Source organism: Phacochoerus africanus, chromosome 16 (genome assembly GCF_016906955.1).
Source record: "Phacochoerus africanus isolate WHEZ1 chromosome 16, ROS_Pafr_v1, whole genome shotgun sequence".
NCBI lineage: Eukaryota > Metazoa > Chordata > Mammalia > Artiodactyla > Suidae > Phacochoerus > Phacochoerus africanus.
Genome location: NC_062559.1, coordinates 6,391,931 through 6,403,018, shown reverse-complemented (window position 1 = coordinate 6,403,018; position 11,088 = coordinate 6,391,931).

The following is an 11,088-nucleotide window of genomic DNA, read 5'->3' as shown; positions in this document are numbered from 1 at the left end:
GTCTTAAATCATGTTAATAGTCCTATGAGAAAAAAATGTAGATACATGTATGACTGGATCACTTTGGTGTATAGCAGGAAGTGACAGAACATTGTAAATCAACAGTAATAAATTTTTAAAAATATATATATATATATATATACCGCGGGTGCAGCCCTAAAAAATAAAAAAATAAAAATATATATAGAACATGTTAGTCTTGATATATTGCTCCTCTCTTGAAAAATAATGAAATGACTGCTAAGTTTTTAGTGGAAAATGGATTCGTAGCAAAGGGAAAATCGTTATTTTTCTTTTGAGATTTTGTTTGCTCCTCTAGACCCTTGCCTCTGCTATTAAACACAGACTAACAGGAGTTCCTGTTGTGGCGCAGCTGAAAGGAATCCGACTAGGAACCATGAGGTTGCAGGTTTGATCCCTGGCCTTGCTCAGTGGGTTAAGGATCCAGCGTTGAGCTACACCATGAGCTGTGGACATCCATGTGGAGAAGGGGCCTATGTAAATGTGATTTGATGCGACTTCAGGTCCAGAGCTTGTGGAGATTCGGGATGGGCTCCTGGCATAGGATGGCCAGCATGGAGGGGAGCTGTGAGCAACGGTGATGGGGCAGTGAGTTGGGCTCTGTGAAGTCTGTCTGGAAAAAAGTCCATTATCAGTCCCTGCCTTTAGCATCTTGCCGGGCCCATGTAAGGACTCAGCCAGGGAGGGCCTCCTGCCAGGACCTGAGGGGCCCAGGAGGGGGTGGTCATATGGGGACGGCCAGTGTCCACACCTTGTCCATCCAGTCCACACACGCATGAGCGTGTGCTGTGGGCCAACACTTTGCTCAGGGCTGCACCTGCAGCATATGGAGGTTCCCAGGCTAGGGTTGGAATCAAAGCTGCAGCCACAACCACTGCAGAATCCGAGCCACATCTGTGACCTACACAGCTCATGGCAACGCCGGATCCTTAACCCACTGAGCGAAGCCAGGGATCGAACCTGTGTCCTCATGGATACTAGTCAGTTTCCTTATGGCTGAGCCACAATGGGAACTCCCTCTTTCATTTTTTTCATTGTCTCACATCTAGGAATCCACAATATGTCCTCCAATTTCAGTCATTATGTATTATTGCGGTCTTGTTTGTACGTGGAAATGTGATTTTTAAAATAAATAGAGTGTTACGATTGTAAAATTCTCCTGCAGACTGTAGCATAGAGAAGTGTACAGGATCAAAGGAAGGTGTGACCTTGGTGGGTAAAATGCCCTACTTGGGGCTTCACCAGGAACATTGCTGTGTGACAAAGCCCAAAGGGCTTGTGTTTCAGAGCCAGGGCCCTGTGAACTTGCTCCAAGACCTCGGGCGCAAGGGGGTTCAGTTTTTTCTTGAGAAGAATATGTTAATATTAGTCTTTATAGCTTTATAACATGACTGGAAGCACTTCATAAGTTAAATTCCAGACGAATAGGATACAGAAACAGAATGTCTAGGGGGAAATTTTCATAATAATTATAAATGAATTTCACATTCATCAATACTCCACATTCATAATAAAAACGATGACACTATTCATAAGGAAATATGGAAGACGATGTTTTATTTTACTTCCTAAAATGTAATTTAACATTACACAGGTAACTCCAGATAGGTCATAAAACAAAATAAGGCAAGATTGATGATAAAATAGAAAACAGAAGCTGTAGAGAGAATACTGTAATATAATTTATGCTTAATATTTCATGATGAAAACTACTGAGCATCGGAGTTCCCATCGTGGTGCAATGGTTAACGAATCCAACTAGGAACCATGAGGTTGCGGGTTCGATCCCTAGCCTTGCTCAGTGGGTTAAGGATCTGGCGTTGCCGTGAGCTGTGGTGTAGGTTGCAGATGCGGCTCAGATCCAGCCTTGCTGTGGCTCTGGCGACAGCTAGTGGCTACAGCTCGGATTAGACCCCTAGCCTGGGAACCTCCATATGCTGCAGGAAGCTGCCCTAGAAGAGACAGAAAGACAAAAATGAGTAAAATAAAGTAGAGATGACAGAGAATTTGAGCACTTTTAGCAAAAGTCGGTGCGTGACTTCCCGGAGGCGAGGACAGTGTGTGGGAGACGGCGGTGAGGAGATGCTCTACTCTGGGCTTAGGAAAGGGAAGGGGCGGCGGAGGAAAAGGCGAAGGAAAGACGTTTTCTTAATCTATTCAGACGCTGGGAGAAGGTGTTCCCCAATAAGGACCATTTCTCTGCATTCCCACGGAATCAACAGAAACATGTGGACCCGGGAGAAATAACAGAATCAACCTGAATAGCAAATTACCTGTGAAAACCGTTTCAAATGCAGTGGTAATCCATCAAAGGCAAGTTTAAACCTATTGACAACCCAATTTATGCCCCAAAGCGTGACCCCCAAAATTAAAAATCTAAAATCATCAAGTGCAAGTGAAAATTGGGGAATTCTCACAGGGCTGCTGCCAGCATGACTTGGCACAGGCTTCCAGGAGTGACATTTGGCCATATCTGGTCAGGAGGAAAATGTTTATCCCAGATAAATTGTACCCGGGCACAAGGAGATTCTCCCACATCGTTGTTGTAGCAGTGAGCACATAATTTTTTTTTTTTGTCTTTTTAGGGCTGCGCCTGCATCATATGGAAGTTCCCAGGCTAGGGGTCAAATCGGCCACAGGTCATGGCAACACCAGATGCTTAACCCAGTGAGCGAAGCCAGGGATCGAACTCATGTCCTCGTGGATCCTTGTCGGGTTGGTTAATTGCTGAGCCACGAAGGGAACTCCAGTGAGCACATAATTTTGGAACACCAAGTGTTTGTTAATAGAGAGCTGGATAAAATGTTACATAAATAACAGCATCGTGCAAAAGCTTAAAATACAAAAAAGTACTATATATTATCTATAGACGCATGTGTATGCAGACGTGTAAATACACAAAGGAGAATGATCCAGGGAGTTCCCGGTGTGGCTCAGTTGGATACAAACCCAACTGGTGTTCATGAAGACACAGGTTTGATCCCTGGCCTCGCCTAGTGGGTTAAAGGATCTGGTGTTGCCGTGAGCTGTGGTGTAGCCCAGCAGCTGCAGGTTCAATTCGACCCCTGGCCTGAGAACTTCCATATGCCACAGGTTTGGCCCTAAAAAGCAACCAAACAAAAAAAGAGAGAAAGGTACATAAAAGCCTCAAGATATTGGCTGCCTCTCAAGGAAAGAGAGAGGGAGAAGGAGACTGGGGCGGGGACGAGGGTGTGACAAAAAATAAATGGAACTAACCATGTAATGATTTAACCTTTTCCATCATTCGGACTAATGGCAGTAAAAATGGCAAAATACCTACATTTGTTCAGTGCAAATGCAGGGTATTTTTTTTTTCATTATTCTGTGTATTTCTCCACTTAAAAAGCATGTTTCCTAGCTGCAAAATCTTTAAACTGGATAAGTAAAATACTATCTCGGGGTTCGTCTTCATTGAGTCGTATGTTGCTCCCTTGCCTTTTCTAAAGCCGGCCCCCTTTTTCTGACAACAAAAAGAATGACACAATAGTAGGCCTCATCTGAATGAAACATTTGTCCTCCTGCTTTTGCCAGATTCTGGTTATATATACTGGGATTTTTTTTTTTTTTCTTTTTATGGCCACATTTGTAGTGTAAGCAAGTTCCTGGGCCAGGGGTTGAATCAGAGCTGCAGCTGCAGCTGCAGCCTATGCCACCATCATGGCAACACCAGATCTGAGCCACATCTGGGAACTACTCCCCAGATCCTTAACCCACTGAGCGAGGCCAAGGATGGAAGCCTCATCCTCACAGAGACAGTCTCCTGTCCTTAACCTGCTGAGCCGCAATGGGAACTCCCGCTGCGATTTTTTTTTTTTTTAAGGTGGTTATTGGGAGACTCGTGAGGAAAGACATTTAATTGAAAACCGAGCAGGAAATGAATTTATCTTGAATTTGTCCTGAACGTTGTCTTTCCCCAGTCATGACACGACTTCTCTCCATCAGCTGCTCGGGCGGGGAGGCGGGGGGTGGCCCGGCCAGACCCTCTTCCACTACTTCCTCCAGGGACCCCTTGATCCCTGATTCCACACTCCAATGGAAGGTACACTCTACTTTCCTCTGCCACCAGAACTTCCATCTGATCCAAGGAGATTCTGGGACTGGAACCCCCAGTGCCTCCAACAAGCCAATGTCATTTACAGCAAGGAAATTTGTTTTACCGTGCCTGCGTCATGAAATTCTCAGGGAGTTCCCGCGTGGTTCAGCAATAACGAATCTGACTAACGTCCATGAGGATGTGGGTTCAATCCCTGGCCCCGCTCATTGGGTTAAGGATCTGGCATTGCTGTGAGCTGTGGTGTAGGTCACAGATGCGGCTCAGATCCTGTGCCAGTGGCTGTGGTGTAGACCTGCAGCTGTAGATCCAATTTGACCCCTAGCCTGGGAACTTCCATATGGCGCAGGTGCGGACCTAGAAAGAAAGAAAGAGAGAAAGAGAGAGAGGAAGAGAAAGAGAGAAAGAAAGAAAAGAAAGAGAGAAATTCTCAGACCAGGGATCAAACCCGAGACACAGCCGTGACAACATACAACCAGGCAATTGCTTTTTTAGCCCACTTTGATCCCAACAATAATAACAAAAATGCTGCTTCTCATTCTAGAAAATAATGCTTTTTTTTTTTTTTAATGGCAGCTCCTGAGCTGCAGCTGCCCACCTACACCACAGCCATAGCCACACCAGATCCTTAACCCACTAAGCAAGGCCAAGGATCGAACCCTCACCCTCACGGATACTTTACCAGGTCCTTAACCCACTGAGCTGCAACGGGGACTCCAAAGAACACTTTATTTCATGCCTTTTCAAAGTCGAAGGGAGAGAATGAACTGATTTGTTTTGAAACATTTCTTGCTTTCTGGTAGGATGAGAAAAAAGCAACCGTTCATCGTGTTAACATAAATTAGCATCACCGGGCTGGCCTAAAATTACATGTAGATGTTTGAAAGTGAAATACGAGTTGGACAATTAGCATTGGAAATGGCTCATCTCGGGATAATTATTCTCAGGTGTCTGAATTGGCGGTGTTCGCAGGCCTTACCGGCTCCTACATGGACACTGATTTTATTCCTTTCCTTTTTTTACTCCAGAAAAGAATGGAAAGGCTTCAGAGGCGCACATAGAGGACTATGGCTGAAGGTAAGAAAGCCTCCGATTTCTCCAGAACTCTAGGCGCCAGGGAAGAGTCACTGTTTCAGAGTTCCGGATGTGGCACAGCAGAAACAAATCCCACCGTGAACCATGAGGTTGCGGGTTCAATCCCTGGCCTCGCTCAGTGGGTTAAGGATCTGGTATTGCTGTGAGCTGCATGTAGGTCGAAGCAATGTGTTGCTGGGGCTGTGGTGTAGCCCAGCCGCTGTAGCTCTGATTAGACCCCTAGCCTGGGAACCCCTAGCAGGTGCGGCCTTAAAAAAAAAAAAGAAAAATAAACTCACTGTTTCCTCTTCTCCTATCCCTCACCTCAAATGCTGTGACAGCAAAGAAACTCAGTTATTCTTTTTCTGGATTTTATTTTTTTTTCTAGCTGATTTACAATGTTCTGTCAAATTTTGCCATACAGCAAAGTGACCCCTTCATACATATGTATACATTCTTTTTCTCACATTATTCCCCATCATGATCCATCACAGGGGACTAGTTATATTTCCCTGTGCTGTATAGCAGATCTGGCCATTCTGACTGGTGAGTGGTGATATCTCATTATAGTTTTGATGTGCATTTCTCTAATAATTAATGGTGTTGGGCATTTGTTCATGTGCTTGTTGGCCATCTGTATATCTTCTTTGGAGAAACGTCTATTCAGGTCTTTTGCCCATTTTTCAGTTGGGTGGTTGCTTTTGTTGTTGTTGAGTTGGATAAGTTGTTTGTATATTTTAGAGATTAAGCCCGAGTCAGTTGCATCATTTGAAACTATTTTCTCCCATTGTGTAGGTTGTCTTTTGGGGTTTTTTTATGGTTTCCTTTCTGTGCAAAAGTTTATAAGTTTGATTAGGTCCCACTGGTGTTTGAGTTCCTTCTCTGCTCTTCTTGGTGCATCTGGCTAGAGGTTTGTCAATTTCGTTTACCCTTTCAAAGAACCACCTCTTGGTTTTATGGATTTTTTTCTATTGCTTTTTGAATCTCTATTTTATTGATCTCACCTCTGATCTTTATGATTTCTTTCCTTCAGCTGACTTGCCTGTTTTGTTTGTTCTCCTTTTTCTAATTCTTTTAGCTGGTACATTAAGTCGTCTATTTGAGATGTTTCTTCTTTTTTTGAGGAAGGCCTGTATCGCTATGAACTTCCCTCTAAGAACTGCTTTTTCAACATGCCACAGATTTTGAATATTTCTGCCTTCATTATATTGTCTCAAGGCATTTTTTAATTTCCCTTTTGATTTTCTCCTTGACCATTGGTTTTTTTTTAATAGCATGTTGTTTAATCTCCATGTAATCAGTTTTTTGCTTATTTCCTGTGGTTGATTTCTAGTTTCATGACTTGGTGGTCATGGAAGATACTTGAAATAGTTTCTAGATTCTTAAATTTGTTGAGATTAGTTTTGTGCCCCAGTATGTGGTCAATCCTTGAGAATGTTCCATGTGCACTTGAAGAGAATGTATATTCTGATTTTTTTGCATGCAATGTCCTGAAAATGGTAATGAAGTCTAACTTTTCTATTGTGTCATTTAGGATCTCTTTTGCCTTATTGATCTTCTGTCTGGAGGATCTGTCCAATGGTGTGAGTGGGGTGTTAAAGTCTCTTACTATTATTGTATTCCCATCAATTTCTCCTTTTATGTCTGTTAGTATTTGTTTTACGCCAGTAATTTTCTTATGGCCGTACCCATGGCATATGAAATTTCCCAGGCCAGGGATCAAACCTGAGCCTCTGCAGCAAACTGAGCCACTGCAGTCGAATTCTTAACTCACTGTGCCACAGCAAGAACTCTGAAATCCGTTTATTTTAAATTGCAGAAGAAAAAGGCAATTACCATCTGTTTTTCTTCCCTACCACAGCCACATCCCACACACACCCAAGGGTGAAGTTCTCCCTTGCGCGCGAAGTGTGGGAAATGTGGAAATGAAACTTCAAGTCAGAGGTTAGGGGGATTTAGTAATCGTGATTACTAAGGAAAAAAAATCCAGAATATTTAAGGAAAGGAAGAAGCATCACAGAGTAAAGGGAATAAAATAACAGATTTTAAGAGCCTAAAAGGAACTCAATTCATTTGGGCCCCTGAGAACTACAGAAATCCTTGGATTCCCCCTCTCTTCATCCCTTGAAGATTTTAGCTCTTGGCCCATCGTCACCCTCGCCAATACCATTTTTGTTGTCTCTGTAGGGAAGTACCCAAGCCAGGGATCAAACTCCACCACACCAGCAACCTGAGCCACAGCGGTGACAACATCAGATCCTTAAGAGGCTACACCACAAGGGAGCTCCTACGTCTCTATAATTCCATCAGCCAAAGAGACAGCATTTCCAACACATATATTTCTAATGGTCTCATCATCTCTCTCTCTCTCTTTTGTTATGGGCACACCCATAGCATATGGAAGTTCCTGGGCCAGGGATTGAATCTGAGCCACAGCCGGGACAATGCCAGGTCCTTTAATCCACTGCACAGCCAGGCCAGGGTTAGAACCCAAGCCTCTGCAGTGACCCAAGCCACTACTGTCAGGTTCTTAACCCACTGAGCCACAACAGGAACTCCTCTATGTATTGAATGATCACTACTTTGGAGGAGAGAAATCCACAGTTCCCCTGAGATACTGTAAAGGGTCCGTGACCTAAAAAATCTTAAGAATCACTTACTTAGTAAGACACAAAAAATTCTTTTTTCACAGGTGGAACAGAAAAGTGGTTTGCAACAACGTCTTCTTGAGGATCATCCTGTGGGCAACCCAGGCAGCAGGAAAAGTGCCACTGGGAACAGCATCCCCTGCCAACCTGTGTTCAAGTCCAAGCTGGGGACCCAGCCTGTGACCAGGACGTGTCGGGGGCAACAGGCACGTGGCAGGGGAGGAGCATCCTGGTGGTGGACACGCCCTCCATCCTTGAGGCCAAGGCCCAGGACCAGGAGATGTACGAGGACACTGGGGACTGCTACCTGCTCTCAGCCCCGGGGAGAGGTCGCAGGCACCACCTGGCCAAGATGCTGTCGCATATTGACAAGCAAAAGCAAGATCTGCAAGAAGCCCAGAGAAACTGTGCACTCCATGGGCTCCTCCGGGTCAAAAACTGGATTGTTTCTCACATCAGAATATTGTGCTGTTCTTGTTGTTTGCATCTTGATTTTTCTTGCTATTTTAATGAGCTTGTATATCATTCAGGAATGCCGAGCCTTTCCAGATGATAGCTGCCACTGGCTATTTTTTCAGAGTTAGCATTTCTTGTGTTGAGAAGAAACTTAATTCGCTTTTTCCAGAAGTTCACTTTCAGTTTCCCCACTTGCATCAGACACACCGTCTATTTTCTTTAGGTACTTTTAGGTAAATACAATGCAAAGGAAACAAACCAAAAAAAAGTGTTCCCCTTTGTGATTTGTTAAAAAATTGTGAGGGTAAATAATTAACTGGATCTTGTCCCAAAATATTTGGGAGCTTACAGGAAGGAAGGTGAGTGGACGGATGCCTTGAGTCTCTGGCCTCCGGGACCCACTTTTTCCAGTCATGCTGTTGTGGAGGGAGACGTGTTATATTAAAAGCTGGTAGTGGAATTCCTCATTTCATTCAGAAAAGTACCCTGACTTCTTTGTAGGTTGTAATAAACAAACAACACCTCACAAGAGAGAAAGCCAAGGAGGTGGGGCGTTGGGGTGTCTCTGGGATATGGAAAGGCTGGAAAGAAAGGAGGGAGAAGGAGGTGGGGGGAAGGAGACAGAGGGTCTCCACGGCCGGACCAGGACCCAGGCCTGAAGGGAGTCGGTGGCTGGGAAATTCAGGAACTGGGGCTGGCAAGGGACAGATGATGAGCGCAGTATTTTAGGCATAGCGACTCTACAGGCTCCACCACAACGGTTCACCTCTCCCCTCCTCGTGCAAAAGCTGCCGTGGACAAGATGGAAGTGGCGTGCAAGGCTCTGTTCCCATTCAGCTTTAGGCATTTTGAATTTCATGTACTTTCTTATGTACCGATGAAACATTATGCCTCTTTTGATTTCTTCACCCTTTTAAAAAATGTAGGAGTTCCCGTTGTGGCTCAGCAGGTTAAGAACCTGATTCGTGTCCATGAGGATGTGGGTTTGATCCCTGGCCTCACTCAGTGGGTTAAGGATCTGGGATTGTTGTGAGCAGTAGTGTAGGTCAAAGACAAGGCTCAGATCCTGCGGCGTTGCTGTGGCTGTGGTGTAGGCCGGCAGCTGCAGCTCTGATTTGACCTCTAGCCTGGGAATCTCCAGATGCTGCAGGTGCAGCCATAAAAAGAAAAAACATTAAAAATGTTTTAAAAATGTAAATGTAAAAGCCCTTTCTTTCTTTGTCTTTCTTTTTTTTTTGGAAAAGCCCTTTCTGAGTTCACAGGTTATACAAAATGGGCTGGATATATAACATTTATATGTGGAATCTAAACTATGACACAAATAAACATGTCTAGGAAAAAACAGACTCACAAATAGAGAACAGACTTGTGCTTGGGGGGCAGGGAACACACGTCTTGGGGGGAGTTTGGGATTAACAGAGGCAAACTCTTACATACACGATGGACAAACAAGACCCCGAGGCACAGCACAAGAACCATACCCAGCATCCTGTGATAAACCATAATGCAAAAGAATATATCTGTGTAACTGAGTCACGTCGCTGTACAGCAGAAACGAATACAACATTGTGAATCAACCAGTCTTCAATAAAATTTTTTTAATGCATGTGAGAGAAATCTATCCGGCAGTGATGTGTCCCCCAGGAGCGTTGGGGCTCAGGGTCAGCGGGGGTGGGGCTGCGGCTTCTAGGAACTTGCAGACCCCTCTGGGGAGTCATTTTGGGTGGAGGGAGCCCAGGGTCAAGGAGAAGAGTGAGAATCACAGAATGAGGCGCACAGAGGGAGCGGAGGCTGGGGGAGGCCCTGGGCGTGACCTTCGGGGTTCAATTTTAGGAAGATGATGCTGCAGCCATGTGGCAGTTGGAGAAAAATAAGTGTGAGCCTGGGAGCAAGGGATATAACACCGAGGAGAGAAGAGGATGGACTTCTCAGACGTCAGGGGCCATTACACGAGGAGTGGGATGGAGGGGGAATGGGTCCCGGGTACCAGAGACGCGGAGGAGGTGGAACTGGCAGCGAGCGGTCACCACCAGGGAGCTCGGGGAGGAAGTCGGGCCCTGGGGAGGCTGCCCTGTGACAGTGGCTCCCTTTGCTGCCGGGGACCCGCAGAGGAAAGGTGGGCTGCGCAGAGAAAGGCAGCCTTTGGGCGGGGCTGGGCGGTCTCATCCTTCATCCCGGGAGGCATCCGCACCAGGCAGGAAGTCAGCCCAGGAACGTACTGGGGACCAGGGCTGCGGGAGGGCTCCGTGTAGACGGACCAGGCCCAGGTCTCCCCGCAACAGCAGGAGCAGCGCTCCCCAGTTAAGCCAGCAGACCTTCCGCCTCGGTTGATTTCCAAGGGGCCTAAGGGGAGGGTTAACCCGAGGAAGGAACAAGGGTTTTGCTAAACCTCCACTCACACGTGACTGCTGGCCAAAATAACCCCTTGGAGCTGATATGAGCTCTCTTCCCCCCTCAAAGGGTAAAGGAAGCAGGGGCAGCCTGCCTAGGAGCTGTCTGGTTTCCTCCCGCCCCCGCTTTGTCCTTCTCCAAAATGATGACGCTACGGGGATTTTTCACGTTCTTTGGGATTCACTGAATGTCTACACTGTAGCAGGAACTTTAGTTGTAGAAGGAGGCCTTTCCTGTTTCTAGAAACAAGAAAAGAGAAATCCGTTTATTTCTTCTCGATGCCACTTCCTCACAGGAAGCAGGAGAACAGGGAAGTTCTGAGAGATTTAGGGCTTTTTTTTTTTTTTTTTTCAAAATGGATATGAGGAACTCTTTATTAGCTCAAACGTTTTCAAATGCAGTAAAAGAGACACAAACTCCAACAGC